This window comes from Dipodomys merriami, unplaced genomic scaffold, assembly GCF_024711535.1.
Source record: "Dipodomys merriami isolate MVZ:Mamm:240054 unplaced genomic scaffold, mDipMer1.0.p SCAF_14, whole genome shotgun sequence".
NCBI classification, from domain to species: Eukaryota; Metazoa; Chordata; class Mammalia; order Rodentia; family Heteromyidae; genus Dipodomys; species Dipodomys merriami.
The window spans coordinates 21,945,289-21,965,373 of NW_027202715.1; the positions used below are offsets into that span (position 1 = coordinate 21,945,289).

General features: G+C 35.3%; 1 protein-coding gene and 1 pseudogene across 2 annotated transcripts in view; both read left to right on the top strand.

Moving 5' to 3' along the window:
* The window catches only part of Ctnna3 (catenin alpha 3), a 1,374,363-nt gene that overhangs the window by 1,179,178 nt on the left and 175,100 nt on the right, over nucleotides 1-20,085 (top strand). The window lies entirely within an intron of this gene.
* On the top strand, nucleotides 6,608-7,222 carry LOC138825820 (dnaJ homolog subfamily C member 24-like; annotated as a pseudogene).

Sequence of the window (20,085 nt, forward strand, 5' to 3'; positions counted from 1 at the left end):
TTAACTTTATTTGGTATTTTGCTAATATTTATGTTTGCTTTTCATGTTCCTTTTTTATCTTTAAGTAGTTGTATAAGGAGGTTTCCATTCGATCTATCAGTTTATACATGCAATGCATAAGATTAGTCCTTTCCAACCTTCTTACCCATCTTTCCCAATCAACCCCACCCCACACCCTTTAGTTACCTAGTGTGGTTCCATCGTTACATATGAACATAATCACCTATTCTTCCTTTTTCAAACCTTCTGCCTTCCCTCCCAATGACCTCCCTGATGGCAAAACATGTTTCACTTGCCTGGTATTCATTTGTTTAAAGTGTATACTAGCTGTTCAGAGGAATGAAATTGTTGAAATCTTTCTCAGAATAATCAATTTGTTTGTGCCTATGAAATTATATACACATTCTATTTAACTTTGGCTTGAAATAATAGTTGAAGCTATTCCTGTACTGCTTCAGAAATAGTTGAAATGTTTAGATTGTGTGCAGATTTTGAATTAGCTATTCATTACTAAATGCTCTTTGTATCAAAGTGACCTATATCTCAGCTGGGCACCAGTGGCTCATATCTGTAGGGCCAAGCAGAAAAGTCCATGGGCAATAGCTCGCTGGGGTAGGCATGCCTGTCATCCTGAGGGTCTGAGATTAGAAAGATCTGGGCAGAAAAGTTCATAAGACTCCATGTCAACAGAAGGATGCTGGGCATAGGGTCACACATGTCATTCCAGATATAAAGGATGCCTAAGATAGATGCATGTCCAGGCAGGAAACAAGACCCTATCTCAAAGTCACCAGTGTAAAAAAGGTCTGCAGGTGTGGCTTAGCAGTAGAATATCTGTCTAACAAGAGTGAGACCTTGAGTTCAAACCCTAGTATTGTCAAAAAGAAAAAAAAATACTGACCTAGTTCTATCTATATATTTAGTAAATGATAGGATGGTTAAAATACATAAGTCATTGGTGTTCTTAACTCATTAAAATACTAACTTGCTAAATAGTATCTTTGCTAAAGTTTATAAGTAGGATGTTGTCATTCTGAAGTCTAGAAATAGCAATAAGGAGGCAAGGTTCATTTTTTTAAAAAGAATTATTCCAAAAGAATCATTCCCCAAAAGAAAAATTGTAATGGTTTTCTTTTTCCTCAAATTGTGGTACTTCTTTACCCGAGAAACTGTGCAAAAATGTAATATGATTCTTAAATAACTAATTTCAGAAACATTGGTATGTTTTCAGTTTTTGCTTCTAATAAATTGTTGAACAAAATCCAAATTCTTTTTTATCCTATTATTTTTCATTTTGGTTTGTCATCTTAACACTGCCCAGGAATTTGGAGAATTATTGACTTACTTGCTTCAATTTATGCAATGGATTGCTTTTAATACTACCTCCTTTTAATGAAAATTAAGAGCAGGAAAAGTTTTTTTAAAAAACCATTAGAATTTTCCTGAATGTATCTCAAAGATGTTCATGTAATGACTGGTTTGATTTCACTTGTGTGTGGGTGCCTAGTCTGCACTGGGAGTCTTCCATGATTTTTAGAAAATGGTAAGTCACTCCTTTACTGAATTATCAAAGTTCAGGTTCAGTAAATCAGAAACTTTTGTTTCATAGGAAACCACTGGCATTTTCTGAAAACCTCAATGATTTAAACATAGAATAAACCTATTTGGACAGCTGCAACAGAGTATCACCAACTGGGTAGCTCATAAGCAACTGAAATTTATTCCTTAGAGTTTTGAGACAAAAGCAGTTCCAGTGTTGGGGTGAAGCCACCATGATCTTATTGGGAGTATTATTTCTGTATTCTTATAGAAAGCTAACCAGTTATGCAGGTCTCCTAATGTTACTTCCCTGCAATCTCACATAGGAGCACTAATCTCATTCAGAGAGGGTCTTCATTATGACCTAATCACCCCCAAAGGCATATCTCCTAATTCCATTTCTTTTGGGGTTTGGATTTTACTGTATAAATTTTTGGTGGGAGCCCAGCCATTCATGCTCTACTGTGAATTTTTACATAGATTTAAAGCTTTTAAGATAATTATACCTTCTGTTTTGATTACTCCCTTGCAAAGTTCTCTAAGTTCAAAAGGAGTTTTTAAAGTAGGGACATATTTTTTAATAAAGAAGAATTTGTTGTATTTGGTGCTCAATGATGGAAAAAGTTTTCATATACATAAGGTCAGAACAAGGTTTATGTGAGCTTCCATTTATGTATCTAAAAGGAATGTTTTCAGAAGCATTATCTTTTCTCCATGTTTGTATAGTCTATTATCTTAAGAAATTTTTATTCTTCATCTAAGTGTCTATATAGAACACACACACTTGCTTGCATGGCACACACACACACACACCTTCAGAACATGTTTCAAAGGCAATGTTATTATGGCTATAATGAAGCAGTTCTTCATAATTCTTTACACTTACGAACATCACCAATTAAGTTTCCCAAAACTCAGAAAATGAAATTTCTCATTTTGTGATTATTCTTCAGCTGAATGGGACTGAGAAATCACCTAATTAGAAAGGCTGAAGGGAATCCCAGAGAAATCTTGAGTTTGTCTCTGTGATACACCACTTTAGTGTGTTCAGTTTGTTTTCCTTTGGGGGTTAGCATCCATGTAGCTTTGAGTGGTAACAATTCATTGATTCTTAGGCATTTCGATTAGAAGTTTTTGAATGAGTAGCACTTGTGTTGTACTGTAAGGAAATAGTGCACATGAGTCCTTCATATTACCAAGAGGATAAAGTCAGTCCAAGAGAAAGATAAGTTTGAATGGGAGGTTCCATAGCCACATGGTCTCCTTTGAACAGGTCCATTCGAAACTCATTCACTATCCTCTTCACTCATAACTCCTTCCTCTTGTTAATATCGGGTATTTCAGTCAGATGACCCAGCCTCCTTCTCTTTAGTAGTTGTTTTTTCTGCCTTCAAAGTAAGACTTCAACCTTACTTTTTTTCTTTAGCAATATCTGCACAACCATATCTGCAACTCTCCTTACCCAGTGTCTGCTACAATGTCTTTTTCTCTATATTCCTGTACACTGCATGCAAGTGCAGCTTGACCTTATTTTCCTTGATGTGAAATTTTCATTCCATGCAAGTTATTCCTTCTAGCTATATTCTCCATCTCATTAGAATGGTGATCAAAAATTAGCATTTCTCAGTTATATAACAAACTGTCCTGAAACATAGTGGCTTAGAATAACCATTACTAATGCACACAGTTCTGGGAACTGACTGGGCTCCTCTGGGAGAAATGAGTGTAGATGATCACCTGTGGTGACAGTCAATTGGTGAGGACTGCTGAAACCACCTCTATTAATTTCCTATGGATGCTACAATAAAATGACCCACACTGTGGCTTTGAAACACAAATGTATTGTCTCCTCTTACTGGGTTACTATAAGTCCCAATTGAACCTGTTAGTAGTCACAAACTAGCTCCAAAGCCTCTGGAGAAGAACATTTCCTTGCCTTTTCCATTTCTGGTAGTTGGTAGCGATTCCTGGGGTGCATCATCCTACCTGCTTCTATCATTGCCTGGATTTCTCCCTGTGTGTGTGTCTGGGTGTCCACATTTTCCCATTTTAACATGTACATGATTTTGCCCAAATTACCATGTGCAAATTCAATATCAATATATTTTATTTGCACATGTTAATGGGGATCAATGTGATTCTCCCCTATCTTCATGTACCATTCAGTGATGAAACAGAGTCACCTTTTTCTACCATTCCCCTCACCCTTTCTGATCTCGAAAAATTATCATTCTACCTCACGTGGATATTTTGGAGAGGCAGCATGCTGTCTTGTCTTCCTTTGTCTTCCAATTCCACTAATCATTTTTCTACATGTGGAGAGATTTCATCATTTCTTCTTGGGTATTTTTTTTACTAAATTTTCTTTATCATTTCATTCATTGTTGGGCACATAGAATTTTGCATCTTAGCTGTTGTAAATAGTGATGCAAGAAATGTGAATGAGCAGGTGTCTCCTTGGAATGTTGGTTTTATTTCCTTCGGATATATACACCCAGAATTAACATGTCTAGATCATATAGTAGGCCTGTTTTTAGACATATCAAATCTCCATATGGTTTTCCATGATGGCTACACTAATTTACAACTCCATCACCAGCAGTGTATTAAAGACTTTATTCTCCACATTGTTGCCAGTAGCTGATTTTCTTTTATAACAGCCATTATAACGAGGATACTTTCATTATAATTCAGATGAACTGTGTCTTGTTTTATTTGCAATTAACTTTACCTTATATACTTTTGACACATTTATTCTTGTTTACTGTAGGACTGGCCATCCAATCTCCCCATTCTTTCTAGCTTCTTTAATCACTGGACCTTCACTGACTCATGTTAGTCTATTAACCAAAATCTTATTATTTTTCCCCAGATAATAAAAACCATTTTTTCTAACTTAGAATAATGGTTTAAATTGTGTACAACATGTCCCCACTAGCCTGGATTCATATAAGACTTTAACAGCCAACACCCACTGCTAAGTCTATGACAGGGAAAAATTAGTATTTTCTCAACCAAGAACACTGATGTAACAGTTGCTATAACAAGACATGATATAGATGTACCACCAGTCCTTGTCCTCATATGAAAGAGTGGCCAATAAACCTCTCATTTATCAAGAACTGAAAATTCTGAGGTGTTATCCTACTTGCAAACTGAGAAGGTAATTGCCTCAATTACATTGGTGTAAAATGACTTCAGATTCTTGGGTTTAGTCTATTACTTATAGTAATAACAACAGGAAGACTATCACTAGTTTTACACCAGCTACCCAAACCTCATTTCCTATAGAGAAGGGAAGCCAAATGTCACCTGCAGATGCCCTGAGTGGTGTTAAAGGAGAAGCATCCTGAGCTTAGGTTGCCTTGATTATTTATACTGAATTAAACTTGGATAACCTTTACTCTGTCTAGAGAAATTACGTTCATTATCCTGGCTACCAATATTGGCACCTGCTCTTTATCTAGGATTGATATTTTCCAAACAGCACTGTTGTAAGACCTACTGTTTGCTGTGGAAGGAATCACTATAGGGCATACTAATGACGTTGAAAAGATAGTCTTGAATGAAGGACAGTTTCTGTCTCATTAATAATGTGTGAAGAGATTTGAGAGATGCTTAAAGAATCATTACTCAATTTTGGCCAGGCACTGGTGGCTTACACCTGCAATCGTAGCTTCTCATGAGGTCGAGATCTGAGGATCATGGTTAGAAGGCAGCCTGGGGAGAAAAGATCTTGAGACTCTTATCTCCAATAAATGACTTGGAAAAAGCTGGAGCTCTGGCTCAAGTGGTAGAGTGCTAGCCTTGAGCAAAAGAAACTGAGGGACAGTACCCAGGCCCTGAGGGAAGGAGGAGGAGGAGGAGGAGGAGAAGGGGGAGGAGGGGGAGGAGGAGGAGGAGGGGAAGGAGGGGGAGGAGGAGGATGAGGAGGAGGAGAAATTTATTCCTCAATGTCAACTCCAAATGCTGGTCTGCTAGATGAACCCTGGGTACCTCTCTGTCATTCTGGTGATGTATTTCACCATGATGTTATTATAATCATACTACTTCAAGAGTCAGAGTTCTGTACCAAACTGAGGGTGCAAAAAGCCACCTGGCAGTGCCCACACCCAGCAGTCTCCGAGTGTTCTGTCCAATAATAATGCTTTACTAAGAATAATGAGCTATAAAGGGTTAATGATTGGTCAAAAGACATGCTCTAAAAGTATATTTTAACCTTTCAGTCATGTAAAACTCTGTAGTAAGATTGTAAAGATATACACTAAAAGCTGCTGGTGGTTGTCTCTCTGGGTAGAAATAGTATCTTTCTTATATGTTAACATTCTCCAAAATTAATTCAAACAGTCCCTCAAGTCTAAAGTCCATAAATGTCTAGAGTCCAGTCTAAGATCTTGGGATCCAGAATCAGGCTGCCACTGGCTATGATTCACATCTGTTTTTCCTTGTAGCAATGTGATGTTAGTAAAGTGACTTGAACTTGTTAAAGTTAGTGTTTCTTTGTCTGAACAATAAACACCTTAACACCCTGTCTCAAGGCACAGTGAGTATGGAGTGGTTTGAAATATATGACAAACCACCAACTACAGAGGGGGAGAGAATTTTTCTTTAGCTAGCAAAGGACATAAATTCTATACTCACACTGCCTGGCTTCAAACTCTGCCTGTTTTTATTTTTTTACATTAATTAATTAATTAACTAATTAATTGTTGGGTGTGGGGCTTGACTCAGGAAACTTGATGCTGTCCCAGAGCTTCTTTGTGCTCCAGGCTAAGCACTTTACCTCTTGAGCCACACTACCACTTCTAGTTTTTAAGTGGTGAATTAGAGATAAGAATCTCACTGGGACTTTTCGGCCTGGGCTGGCTTTGAACCTCGATCCTCAGATGTCAGCCTCGTGAGTAGCTAGCATTACAGGTGTGAGCTACAGGCGCCTCACAAATCCTGCCTGAGTTACTTATCAGCTGAACACACTACATAAAATTTTTGTATTCTCAAGACAGACAAATTGTGTCTTCCTGGCAATGTGAAGGCTGCTGATCTGGAAAGACCACTTCTTGTTCAAGTAATGATGGCATTTAAGCAGACACCAAAAAAAGATTGGTGAGGTATTTTGGGTGCAATCTGCAGATGTGGCTGCCCAAAATAAAAAAAATATAAAAAACTTGTATTAATGTATCATCCAGATAAAGTACAGATATGCCATCAGAATTGTGGACGAATATATACAGAAGTTTATCGAAATTAATCAGGATGGGAAATTCTAGGGAATGAAGAGACATAAGAAGAATATGACCTGCAACAGCATGAAGATGAGCTATGAAATATGGGGCCAGTAGATGCTCAAGTGTATTTTGAAGAAATGTCTTGGAATGAAGATGATCATTACTTTTCACTGAATTGCCGGTGTTGTGGAAAATGTACCATCTCCAAGGATGAAGCAGAATAATTTAACCTGATTTCTTGTGATACATGTTCACAAATTATAGAACTCCTTAATTACAACTTGTTCACTACTTGCAGTCCTTTAGCAGAATATTCAGACATGATAAGAAGAAGCCACTCAGACTTCAAGGAAATGAATTCTTATTTTAATCAACAAAGAAAATACAAGACCATCAAGCAAAGGCCACCTCAGACTAGTATAAACTTGTTTATATGTACTTATACTTTATATTTATAGGTTGCCATAAAAAGAACTTGGATTATAAATTATATTCAGATCAGTCCCCAGATTGGAACTTTTACTTCTGGTTAAAGAAAATTATTTTTCTTAACATAAACATGTCTCTGCAATTGACAAAAAAATCCCTTGTATTCTCAACTCTTATAAAAATGATTAGAATGTTCCATATGTTTAATAAATATAGAATAGCTGAGTAAATGGTAGCTATGATCATAGTTAACAATTCAATTAAGTATTAGCTAATTGAAATTAATGTGTTTTCACTATTTCCCTGATCACAAGTATACCTCTTAGCCACTCATTTAGTGTGCATATCCAGCCATCGAAATCCTTGTTGAACATCTTGAAGGCTTGACAGTGGCAGTTATCTCCTTAAAGAATTTTCTTGTCAGTGGCTTTGATAATTTTTTTCCATTTTCTCCACTTTTCTTTTTTTGTAAATAAGCTTTTTTTTGTGAAAATACTGTACAGAGGGGTTACAATTACATGAGCAAGGTAATGAGTACATTTCTTATCAAGCATTGTTGCCTCCTCCTTTGTTTTTCCCCTTACCATCCCTGCCCTCCCATCTCCATGACTACAGTCTGCCCCGCTGCCCCCCTCCTGTCAAACTTGTAAATTTTTTCCACATAATGTATTGTACATCTCATTGGTGCAATGGGTCCACCTGTATCCCTAGTTAAACAATTTGTTTTTTCCCTTCCCCTCCACAAATTATACCGACATCAAATACAGTGAAAGCAGGGGTTATACCGTGGGGGGGGGGACATACAAAGCAACAAAACAATCAGGTTATAAATATGTTAGAAACAATAGCAAGAAAGGAAAACCACTTGTGTCCTTATCTTGGGGTTTGTTTTGCCTAAAATCATCTTATCTGACCTTTTCTGCTTGTCTCAGACATATACTAGTTAGTGCAAATAAGGAAAACCATGGGACCTATGTTTCTTTGGGCCTGGCTTACTTCACTTAATATGATTTTTTTCCCAAGTCTTTCCATTTCCTGACAAATGGGGCAATGTCATTCTTTCTGATGGAGGCATAGGATTCCATTGTGTATATATACCACATATTCTTGATCCATTCATCTACTGAGGGGCATCTGGGTTGGTTCTATATCTTAGCTATGGTAAATAATGCTGCAATAAACATAGTCGTGGGGGAGGGACATACAAAACAACAAAGAAGTAATCTTGTAAATGTGTTAGAAACAATCGCATGAAAGAAAAAAAAAACATTTGACTACATATACTCCCCCACGGTATAACCCCTGCTTTCACTGTATTTGATGTCGGTATAATTTGTGGAGGGGAAGGGGAAAAACAAATTGTTTAAATAGGGATACAGGTGGACCCATTGCAACAATGAGATGTACAAGTCGTTATGTGGAAAAAGAACTTTACAACTTTGGTGGGGGGTGGGGAGTGGGGAGGATTGGGTGGGGGGGCGGGGGAGGAAGGGAAGGGATGGGAAGGGGAAACAAAGGAGGAGGCAACAATGCTTGATAAGAAATGTACTCATTATCTTGCCCATGTAATTGTAACCCCTCTGTACAGTATTTTCACAAAAACAAACAAACAAAAAAATACATAGTTGTGCTGGTAGCTTTACTGTGGTCTTGTTTGTGATCATTTGGGTAAATGCCCCAAAGTGGGATTGCTGAGTCATAGGGGAGCTCTATGTGGAGTGTTTTGAGGAACCTCCATACTACTTTCCAAAGTGGTTGAACAAGTTTACACTCCCACCAACAATGCAGTAGGATTCCCTTCTGTCCACATCCCCTCTAGCATCTGTTGTTATGGGGAAAACTCCAGAACCTACACAAAGATGGTAAAGTAGGAAGACCTTACTCACCATTTTTCTAAAATATCTTACCCCAGTGTTTTAGTTTTCTCTTTTCATTCTTCCAGAATTTATACCTAGATGCTCCCTCATAGTTTGGTTAGCATAGTAAATATTAATGTATTATTCATATACATTTAATAAAATCTCTAATAAATTAGATGAATATAAAATGTATTTTTCATAAAATTCTCTGTATTCTTAATGATTACATCACAATCACTATTGAATTTCCATTGTTCTTTTTATATTGATTTTTATATTTTTTATATCAAACTGCATTGATTCATATATATATATGTTTATGTCTTAAGAGATAGAGTTTTATCTTATTTATGTCTTCCAGAGGGAGATATAAATTGGTGCCTAATTTGTTTTTTTTTATTGTGAAAATACTGTACAGAGGGGTTACAATTACATGGGCAAAATATTGAGTACATTGGTGCCTAATTTGAAAGGTGCTCAGATTAGGTACTAAATTATTATACTGTTTTCTTATTATTTTTTTAACAAACCATCTGATTGAATATGTACTCTTTTATTACTGCATGATTTAGACATTTATGTGAAGATATAAGTTTGCAGAATTTGTCCAATATGAGAGATGAATGACTACTTTTCCACGATATATGTGAATTTTCTTGAAGTTAAGCAGATCATTCTTTTACAAAGCAAAATCATTAAAAGTATATCAGAAATACAATACACATATGATGTGTACTTACATACACTACATTGATATGAATATATATGTATATTTATGATGAAATTAAAGCTTTCACGGATTTTTCTCTCAAATAAGGATTGTCAAAATTTAAAACTCATAGTAATATGGCTCACATGGTAAAAGTTTGGGACCAAAGATATGTTTACATAATTTGCATCATAATGTGAATAAAGTTAAATAAGGATGGGAAGGCCCAAAATAAGGTAAAAAATTATAACAAAAGGAAAGGTGATTATATAGAATGAGGTAAAATCTATCCAATCACTCAAGTTACAAAAGTTGTATGACTGACAAGGAGAAAGTTGATTGAGTCAAATACGAAGATAATTTTAGGAATTATATATTAATAGCAGAATAATGAAGGCTTTGGTAATCTAATGAATGGTTTCTACATATACTCATGCCCTTTTCCAAATATAGAATTTCAAATGTATTGTTTCATCATTTCTTTCAGGACTCTGGTAAAAGGACATTGCATGCTTTGCTGCTAGCCTCTGCATGGTCATATCTTCAAACTTTCACAGACCATTTCACATTAATCATATAAATTAACTTTCCATCTCAGAAGGGATGTATATAATTCAGCCCCAAAGGACCAACAAAGTACTACAGAGAAAGCAAACATTGCCCAAATATTGTACCAATAAGGGAGCTTTCTTTCTCTTTGTCATCTCGTTTTGGTCCCAATTCCATTCGAGAAACCCATATGAAATATTAGAGGAATTATAGATATTGGCACTGATAAGAGGCACTCATCACAAATATGCAAATGTTTCCAGCTACCTAGCAGCATAGATTATACATTTAAAATATTTATGTCCTCCCAAGCTATCACGATTTAATTGTATTAAGCATGTAATTAAATTTTCATTATATCTAGACCCTGCCATTCTTCATCACACCACCTGCAAAATCACAGCTCCCAGATTCAGCTAATTCAGTTCATTAGAGTCTGCATTACTGGCTGATATGATACTAAAGCCAATCCAATGCTGGATGAGCTTAGCTAACCAGAGGACGGTTTATTTTCAGAAGCATTTCCAACAGATATTATAAATAGCACTATGCTTAAGGCCCTAGTAATGTGCACATTGTTATCTGCTTAGATCTCCTTTATTTCTGAGTCTCTACTGTATCTCTGTTGTTTCATACAGTGCTTCATCTATGATTTGTATTTAAGTGTCCTGTTGGTCATGTGTACGCATGATACATTCAAGAAAATTCCAACATAACGACTTGTACTTCTCATTGTTGCAATGGGTCCACCTGTATCCCTATTTAAATGATTTGTTTTTCCCCCTCCCCTCCACAAATTATATCGACATCAAATACAGTGAAAGCAGGGGTTATACTGTGGAGGAGGGACATACAAAGCAACAAAGAAATAATCTTATAAATGTGTTAGAAACAATCGCATGAAAGAAAAAAACATTTAAATACATATCTTAGGGTTCATTTCCCTAACATCAACTTATCTGACCTTTTCTGCTTGACTCAGACATATACTAGATATTGCAAATAAGGGAAACCATGGGACCTATGTTTCTTTGGGCCTGGCTTACTTCACTCAATATAATTTTTTCCAAGCCTTTCCATGTCCTAACAAACAAGGCAATGTCATTCTTTCTGATGGAGGCATAGAATTCCATTGTGTATATATACCACATTTTCTTGATCCATTCATGGGGGGGGGGAGGATTAGGTGGAGGGTGGGGGAGGATGGGATGGGAAGGGGAAACAAAGGAGGAAGCTACAATGCTTGATAAGAAATGTACTCATGTAATTGTAACCCCTCTGTACAGTATTTTTACATTAAAAATAAATAAAAATTTAAAAAAAGAAATGTACTCATTATCTTGCCCATGTAATTGTAACTCCTCTGTATAGTATTTTCACAATAAAAAAAGAGAAAATTCCAAAGGATCTAGGTAGACAGAAAATGAAGAGATATATTTTCATGTCTTAGAAACATAATGCTGTACTATTTACAAAGTTGTAGAAACAAAAGTTCTAGAGCAATTGCTTTTTTGAATGTCAAATTTCTGTTCTTACAAGTGGATGTTATCCCAAACTACTTAACCACTTGAAAAGGACATAATGGAGTGGTGTGGAAAGACAGTGCCTTGATCCATCGAAGGAAGAGGAACGACTGCCGGATGGGAAAGGTGATTTCTAACTTGTCATATCTATTTCTAACAGTAACATCTATTGAGGCTAGGAATAGTATCTTTAAATATTCAGCTTCATGATTGCAACGAAATAGAGACAATTTACTTTATCAAATATTCATGCAACTATACATATATTAATTTTTATTTCCCTTCTTGTTCCTTTTCCTAATTTTAAAAATTATTTTTAAGTTGTTGTACAAAGTGGTCTCAGTTAAACATGTCAGTTTATGCAGACAATTCATCTTGATCCCTTTTGTCATTCTCCTTTCTCTCTCCCAAACCCAGCTAGTCCCTCAATGTCCCTAGCTCCATTTTTCACACATATAGATTGAATAGTATGATTATATGTTGAAAAGATGGTGATAAATGTTGGTCAACATTATATATTGACAATATAGTAAGAAAAATACTGGTTATATGGTTGTGAGGCAACACAAATATGTAAAGACTGGAAAATATACAATGAGATTGTTACACTTAGTACAAAGTAAAGACAGCTAGTATTAAGATAGTTGATGGATGACAAAGTTCTACTCTTTTATTTTTCATTTTATTTTATTGCAAAGGCAATGTACAGAGAGGGTACAGCTATATAAGTCATGTAATGAGTACATTTCTTTTATGCATTTTTTTATTGTGAAATTACCGTACAGAGGGGTTACAATTACATGGGCACGGTAATGAGTACATTTCTTATCAAGCATTGTTGCCTCCTCCTTTGTTTCCCTTACCATCCCTTCTCTCTCACTTCCCCCTCCCACCAAAGTTGTAAAGTTCGTTTTTACACATAACGACTTGTACATCTTATTGTTGCAATGGGTCCACCTATATCCCTATTTAAACAATTTGTTTTTTCCCTTCCCATCCACAAATTATACCAACATCAAATACAGTGAAAGCAGGGGTTATACCATGGGGGAGGGACATACAAAGCAACAAAGAAATATCTTATAAATATGTTAAAAAAAAACAATAGCAAGAAAGAAAAACCATTTGAGTCCTTATTTTGGGGTTCATTTCACCTAACATCAACTTATCTGACCCTTTCTGCTTGTCTCAGATATATACTAGTTATTGCAAATAAGGGAAACCATGGGGCCTATGTTTCATTTCTTTTGAACCAGTGCTCTTCCCTCCTTTTCTCCCAGTTTTTCCCTCCTGACCCTCCTTCCCCCTCAAGATGTATAGTTCATTTTTAACACAGTGTCTAGTGTCACTGCTGCATTTGTTCATCCTTTGTTCCATCATCACATAACTAAACAACCGAAAGCCTTCTTAAAGCAATTTTTCTTACCACTGGGGTGTTTTCTTTTATGAAATATCTGTTGCTCAGATTTTTTATTGCACTGTTTGAATTGATTATAGTTCTTTATATTTCTGGTGAATTTTCCTACTATCAACTGTTTTGATCTATTAAAAATGTTCTTTGAGCCAAACACCAGTGGCTAATGCTTATAATCCTAACTACCCAGGAATGTGAGATCAGGAGAATTATAGTTTGAAGCCAGATTGGAAAGACAAATTTGTGAAACTCCATCTGCCAAATAGCTGGCAAAAATCTTGGCTGGAGGCATGGCTCAAGTGGCATAGTACCATCCAAGCAAGAAAGCTGGACCAAGTCAAACCTCAGTACTAGCAAAACCAAAACAAACACCAGCAGAAGAAATCAGAGGATTCAGATACTGTAGTTTTAGGCAAATAGCTCAAATTAACTAATACATTTGTACTTAATAAAATAAATTTAATAAGTAGGGAATTCTGACAGAAAGAGAGAAGATAATGAATATCCACTGGAGTTATCATTGGCAGGAGCTTCAGGAAAACTGGAAATGTTGCTCTTGACAGTGGCTTCTCAGTGATTCCCTGATAATGTAGAAGCCATCAGGGGCTGGGTATCAGAAAATAATCAATTGTAGTTGGACATGTTTATGAGCAATAAATGCAAGTCTAGATAATAGCCAATAAAAGCAACAAGTGACTGCCACAATATTTTAGTTGTTGAGTTTGAATTTATCCACTAGAAATGTGTGTGTGTGTGTATATATATATATATATATATGGATATATATATATATATATATATATATATATGGAAGAAGATTGGTAGGGAAAAGTTTTGAAGATATATCTATCATTTATAGTCTGTCATTTATGATTACTAGCTATATTGTCAGTGACTATGTCTTTCCTGCTATTTTCCAATTGCTTTGTTAATGTATGCTTAACAATGATGCTGCAACTTATTATCTTGAAGAAATTATCTTCTGTGTTCATTTTCTGTCCAATTTTATAGAATATCTTTGAAGAGTACTTACTTTGCCTCATTTTTTGCAGTAGGAGTAAAATGATTCTGTGCCTATTAATGCAAAAATAATTTGTCCAGTTTATATAAACATATATAAGAATAGATAGATAATGATGTTTATGTTCCAGGTTATTAAAACTATCCAACATCGTGATGTGTAGGGTTCTTTAAGATCCCCAGTGGAAGTGGAAATGTAGTCATAGAAATTGACCTTGTATAGCTTTCCATCTCTAGGTTCCAATTTGGTATTATGAGATGATTATGATTTTTGTTTAAATGATTAAGATATGACTTACAATTCCATGAAGTTTCAAAATATGATTATGGAAAATGACTGAGGAATTTATGACTGCTTTTAACTCTAGTATTGCTTCACCCAGACTTTATTATGGGCAGACAGTAATTATGGAGATTTCCAAATCCATCCTAGTATTAACCGTTTTTTTTTAAATTATTATTGCCTCAAAATGTCTGGGCTGGGAATGTGGCTTAGTGGTAGAGTGCTGGCCTAGCATGCATTAAGCCCTGGGTTCGATTCCCCAGTACCACATAAACAGAAAAAGTGGGAAGTGTCCCTGTGGCTCAAGTAGTAGAGCAAAAGAAGCCCAGGAATAGGACCCAGGCCCTGAGTTCAGGCCCCAAGACTGGAAAAAAATCTTTAACTTATTCAAACATCTATCTGCAAACCTCTTTTTTCCATGTAATACAATACATTCATAGAACTAAAAAAATATTATTATCTTTAAGTGGTGGCACAAACATGTTTCAACTTATGAGGATAGTGCATATTGGTCAATGCCACTTCTTCTATTGTTCAAGATAAGCTCATATGCCTTGTTTACCTTCAGAGACTGAAAGACAAGAGATACCCCTATCTTTCGTACTAGAAGTTTAAGTATTTAAAATGCAGAACATCTTTCTTGTTGAGTGAATCCTATGTGACTGTTCCATAAATGTTCCAGTTTGGCCCATTAGAGTTTTATATTACCAATGAACAGAAATAAAGTGAAGTACTTCAGTAGTAAATATTGTCAGAAGTCCACAAATATAACCCCTTGGGCTGGCAACTTCTGGTAATAATAAATGATATTAATACTTGTAGTTCAAACACTTACCCCTTTACTCTGTTTAGAAAGTTTTTCAGAGCTATGGCTCATGTAAATCTTTTCTGTGAAAAGACTTCCTCTCACACCTTCCACAATTCAGAAGGCATCACCAGCCAAAAATTCAATGTATATGCCACAAAACTAAGAAAAATGGGGGTGGAGGTGGTTTGAGAGGGATGAGCAAGAATGTTAATAGGAGTAACATTGATCAAGATGCATTGTACTCTTAAACTACTTAGTTAAATGGCAACTCCTTTGTACAACTACTTACAGATAATAAAAAAGAAAGAACCCTTACCACGTGAGGTGTGCCCATGGTGCTTTATCAAAAACCTCTATTCTACTACTTGACATATTAAATTGCAATAATTTTTACTTGCCTGTATTTTAAAATGGAGTGCATATTTATGTAAAGGAAGATACATTATTTACATTTCTACTCTCACTGTGGAATAAACTGTTAGTAACTAGTAAAAGGACAATCAAGATTTGGTAAATGAATCAAGTCAATAAATGCATTTTTAACATTTGTTACCGACAATTTGTATTTTATTTATTTTTTTTTTAATTTTATTTTATTTGAGAACATACTGTACAGAGGGGTTACAATTACATTGGCAGGATAATGCATACATTTCTTACCAAGCATTGCAGCCTCCTCCTTTGTTTACCCTTCACCTCCCTTCAAAAACACATATCCAAATTAGTGAATAATCTAATAACAGACAAAAGTCAGCTAAGGGAAACAGAGTAAGAAATACATTCTCCTGTATCCTGTTGCAACGATGAGAAGTACAAGTTGTCATGTCCAAAACGAGCTTTACAACGTCGGTGCAGGGGAGGGGGGGGGAGGAGGGGAGGAAGGAGAAGGATTGGGATTGGGGGGGAGGGGGGAGGCTGGGAAGGGATGTGAAGGGTAAACCAAAGGAGGAGGCTGCAATGCTTGGTAAGAAATGTACGCATTATCCTGCCCATGTAATTGTAACCCCTCTGTACAGTATGTTCACAAATAAAATTAAATTAAATTTAAAAAAAAAGAAATACATTCTCATCCTTACTGGTGGTATCTATTCATGCAACTTGCAAACGTAAGTCCATAGAAATGTTTATGTACAAAGGTACATTAAAAATAGCTATAACAGTTAAAATTGGAAGGGAAACATGATATGTCAATTGAAGCTAGTGTACCCAAGGTGCTACATAAATATTTTATACTAAAAAATACCATTCAGCGGTGGAAGAAATAGAATTCGAATGTATGCGATGAAAAAAGAAAGCTGTTAGCTAGACATTTGAAAACCAGGCGATGTCTCTATTCCTACCACAATGTACCGATTTTACAGTTATTTAGGAAAATTGTTCCCCATGTATCATATAAATAGTATAAAGAGATACATGAGAACCGGAGTCTTCTTGATGCTTCCTCAAAGAGCATCAGTGGAGCTGCAACCAATGCGCGTATCCCCAACCTGGCTGAGGCTGGTCACGCTATGGCAGAATGACAGATTCAGGATCTTATGTCGCTTCTGCTGTTCTCTTTTCTGTAGGTTTTCTCTTACTTCTTATTTTACTTTTCCATAGTGTGTTGCTAACCTGCATTCCTCTCTGTCTCTTTGTGTAATAGGCAAAAAGAAGTTAAATCCTTGTGCTGTCTGGGTAACTTACATAATTTTGATCCTTCAGAGGTACATGCATATAGTTAGTAGAGAAGACCAAGAGTTTCATTTTATTCCTGGTAACTCATGTGTAAGTTATGTTTTATGAATGAGAAGACTGCCTAGGTACTGATATATTTGGAAGAATATATTATTAAGTGAGAAAAGCAATGGAGTGAACAGTATAGTGTGCTACCATTGGGACAAAAATCAGGGAAGTGTAACAAATATGTATTTTATTGTATTTTCTGAAAAGAAATATAAACTGAGAGATGAAATTCTTTTTAATTGGAATGGTGGAAATCCTAGAGTGGAAGGCTATGGTGAAACTGAGACATCTCTGTGTCTATTACTCATTGTAGCTTCAGCTGCTGAATTCTTTGAATGTGCTGCCTATTAAAGTATAAATTGGAAACTAACCAACCAGTAGCACAAACATTTTCCTCTACTCAATGTCTCCTGTCCTACAAAACAAGTAAATCAGTGAATTTTTAACATCATCAGAATTCAGAAGGGTTTCTTTAACATGTTAGGCTGATAAGAAAAACATGAACTGAACAGTAGATGAATGAATTTTGTGTGCAGTTGTGTAATTGATTGACAAGAGATTTCTCTCATGATGATGTGCATAAACATTTATCTGATCTAATCTCCATTTTGATGAATTATGTGCTCTAATTGCTTAGATAAATTGGAAAGATTTCATTTCTCGGTTCTATTACGGACTGTAGGAAGTGTTTTTAGAGATGTGATAGTAAAAATCAAATCATAGAATATAATAAAAATAAAGTCACAATATAGTAAAAATAAATTGCCTTGACAACAATAAGCAATAGGATTTTATCAGGGTATAGAACACTTCGCACTGGAAGGCCACTCAGAGAGGGGAGAATAAGGTTATTAGTAGTTTATTAATTTATGATGTTGCGATTTGTAATGGAACACAATTAAGATTACTTTTCTACTATTAAGAGTGACACATGGGCTAAAGTTCAGGTTAAATGAGACTTTAACAACGGCAATGTGTATGATTTTTGAAATTCACATTGAAAGGTTGCAATGAGATAGGAAATGAAATTAGTAGAAAAAATATGTCCTGCTACCATGTAAGGTGAAGGCATCATTCTGTAATTGAATTGGGGTCCCAATGGTCAAACAATCTCTCACCATACTCAGAGTTCTTCTGTTCAAATGTTTCAAACAGAATTAGGTAAAGTAATGAAGCATAAGAAAGTCATTACTTCTATCTCTGTTTAAGTTATTGTGGCCATTTAAATTAAATTTGATTTGTGGTATCTTTAAACATTTTAGTTTTGCTTAATTAATTGTAACTAGAAACAAGATTTGTGACAGAACTACTATGCATAATAGACAGGGAGATGATATATTTAACTACCAAAGTAGAATGTGACAGTTTTACTTTATCAGTGCCAGAAGTTCTTTGATGGGAACTTTTTTCTATTTTTTTAGAAAAAAAGAAACTTTAAAAAATTATGAAGCTGTTATCCCTCTGAAAAAATTAAACTATGGCTTGCATGTCAAATTTTAGTAATTTAATGTCAATTTTTAAAAACATTAAATATTTTCATATTTGTGAAAGAAGCATATTTCAATAAAAATATATTTTTTCCATTTTTCAGGATTGCAAATTATTGTGAAATAATTCAACTTATTAGTATTGAGTTCCATAAACATTTTATTGAAATAGTCTATTAGGAAAACAATGAACAATTGTAAAGTGTTTTCTGAACAAACTACACAACACATATCAAATTATTAGGAATCCAGAAGGTTTAATACTGAAATTGTTTTATTATTGTAGACATAGAACCAGTATTAAAAATATTTGAGAAAATCTGATAAATGTTAGTACCTTAAAATTTTATTTTCTATTTTTCACTTCTATAATTAACTTTTTAATTTCCATATGATTGCTCTATTAATTGGTTTTTATATGCTACATTTTTGTAGACAGTTTCAAACTGTACTATCTTCAATATCAGAATGGAATGAAGAATACCAAAAACAACAATTAGGAATTGTTGCTTGACCTTTTAATCCCTCATAGTGTCATTAAAATGTGTCATTTTCTACCATATTACTGAGGCATTGACATGCTCACACAGGAAGCAGTCTATTTTGAAACTGAGAAAATTTTGTTTAAATGTTACCTTAAAATATCTCTTTTCACTTTACACAGCTATTAGAAAGAATAATGTTTTGTCAATTGCAGGGAAATGGATGGACTTAGCACAAACCATATTAAGTAAGGTTAGCCAAATTCAGAGAGGCAAACAACTCATGTCTTCTGTCCTGTGCAGAAACTACATCTAAAATACATAGAGACATGATAAATTATACAGGATTCTGGGCTTTCACACACAGTGAGGCAAAGTAAGATACTCTTGGGGGAGGACCATAAAGGCCACAATACTTCTGCACCTCTGATCATATAATATTTATCAAAATGAATTCCAGGAAATGGAAGCAAAGATATTTTTGTCTTGTTTGTTCATTTATTTTTTTTTTCTGGGATGAGAGGTACTGGGGACACAGAAATGGAGGGACAAAAGGTGAACAAATGCATAGTGGTACTCAAAAGACACTATGTTGAAAATAAACTATACAAATTTGGGGGGGGGATTGGAATGAGACAGCAAAGGAAGTGGTGACACTGCACAAAGAAATGCACTCATTTCCTGACTTATGAAAAAGAAACCCCTCTGTATCTCACCTTTAGAATAAGAACAAAAGAGAGACTCAGACTAAAATGATCCGTACATTCCATGCAATTGCAATCAAAATCTCAGCAAGTTATTCTGTGGACTTTGCAAAGAGGGATTGAAAGTTTACATTGAATTGAGACTCAAAATATCTAGAGTATTCAACACAATATTGAAAGAGAATACACTTGAAGGGCTGTGATTATCAAGTTGATTTTGTGGAGAAGTGTCTCCGAGATTAGAAAAGCACACCTCTGTGTGTACTTGGAAAGCTATGCTCAGAGATAAAGAGCATTCTGAATGTGTGGAGCAGCATGCCGTAGGCTGGAGG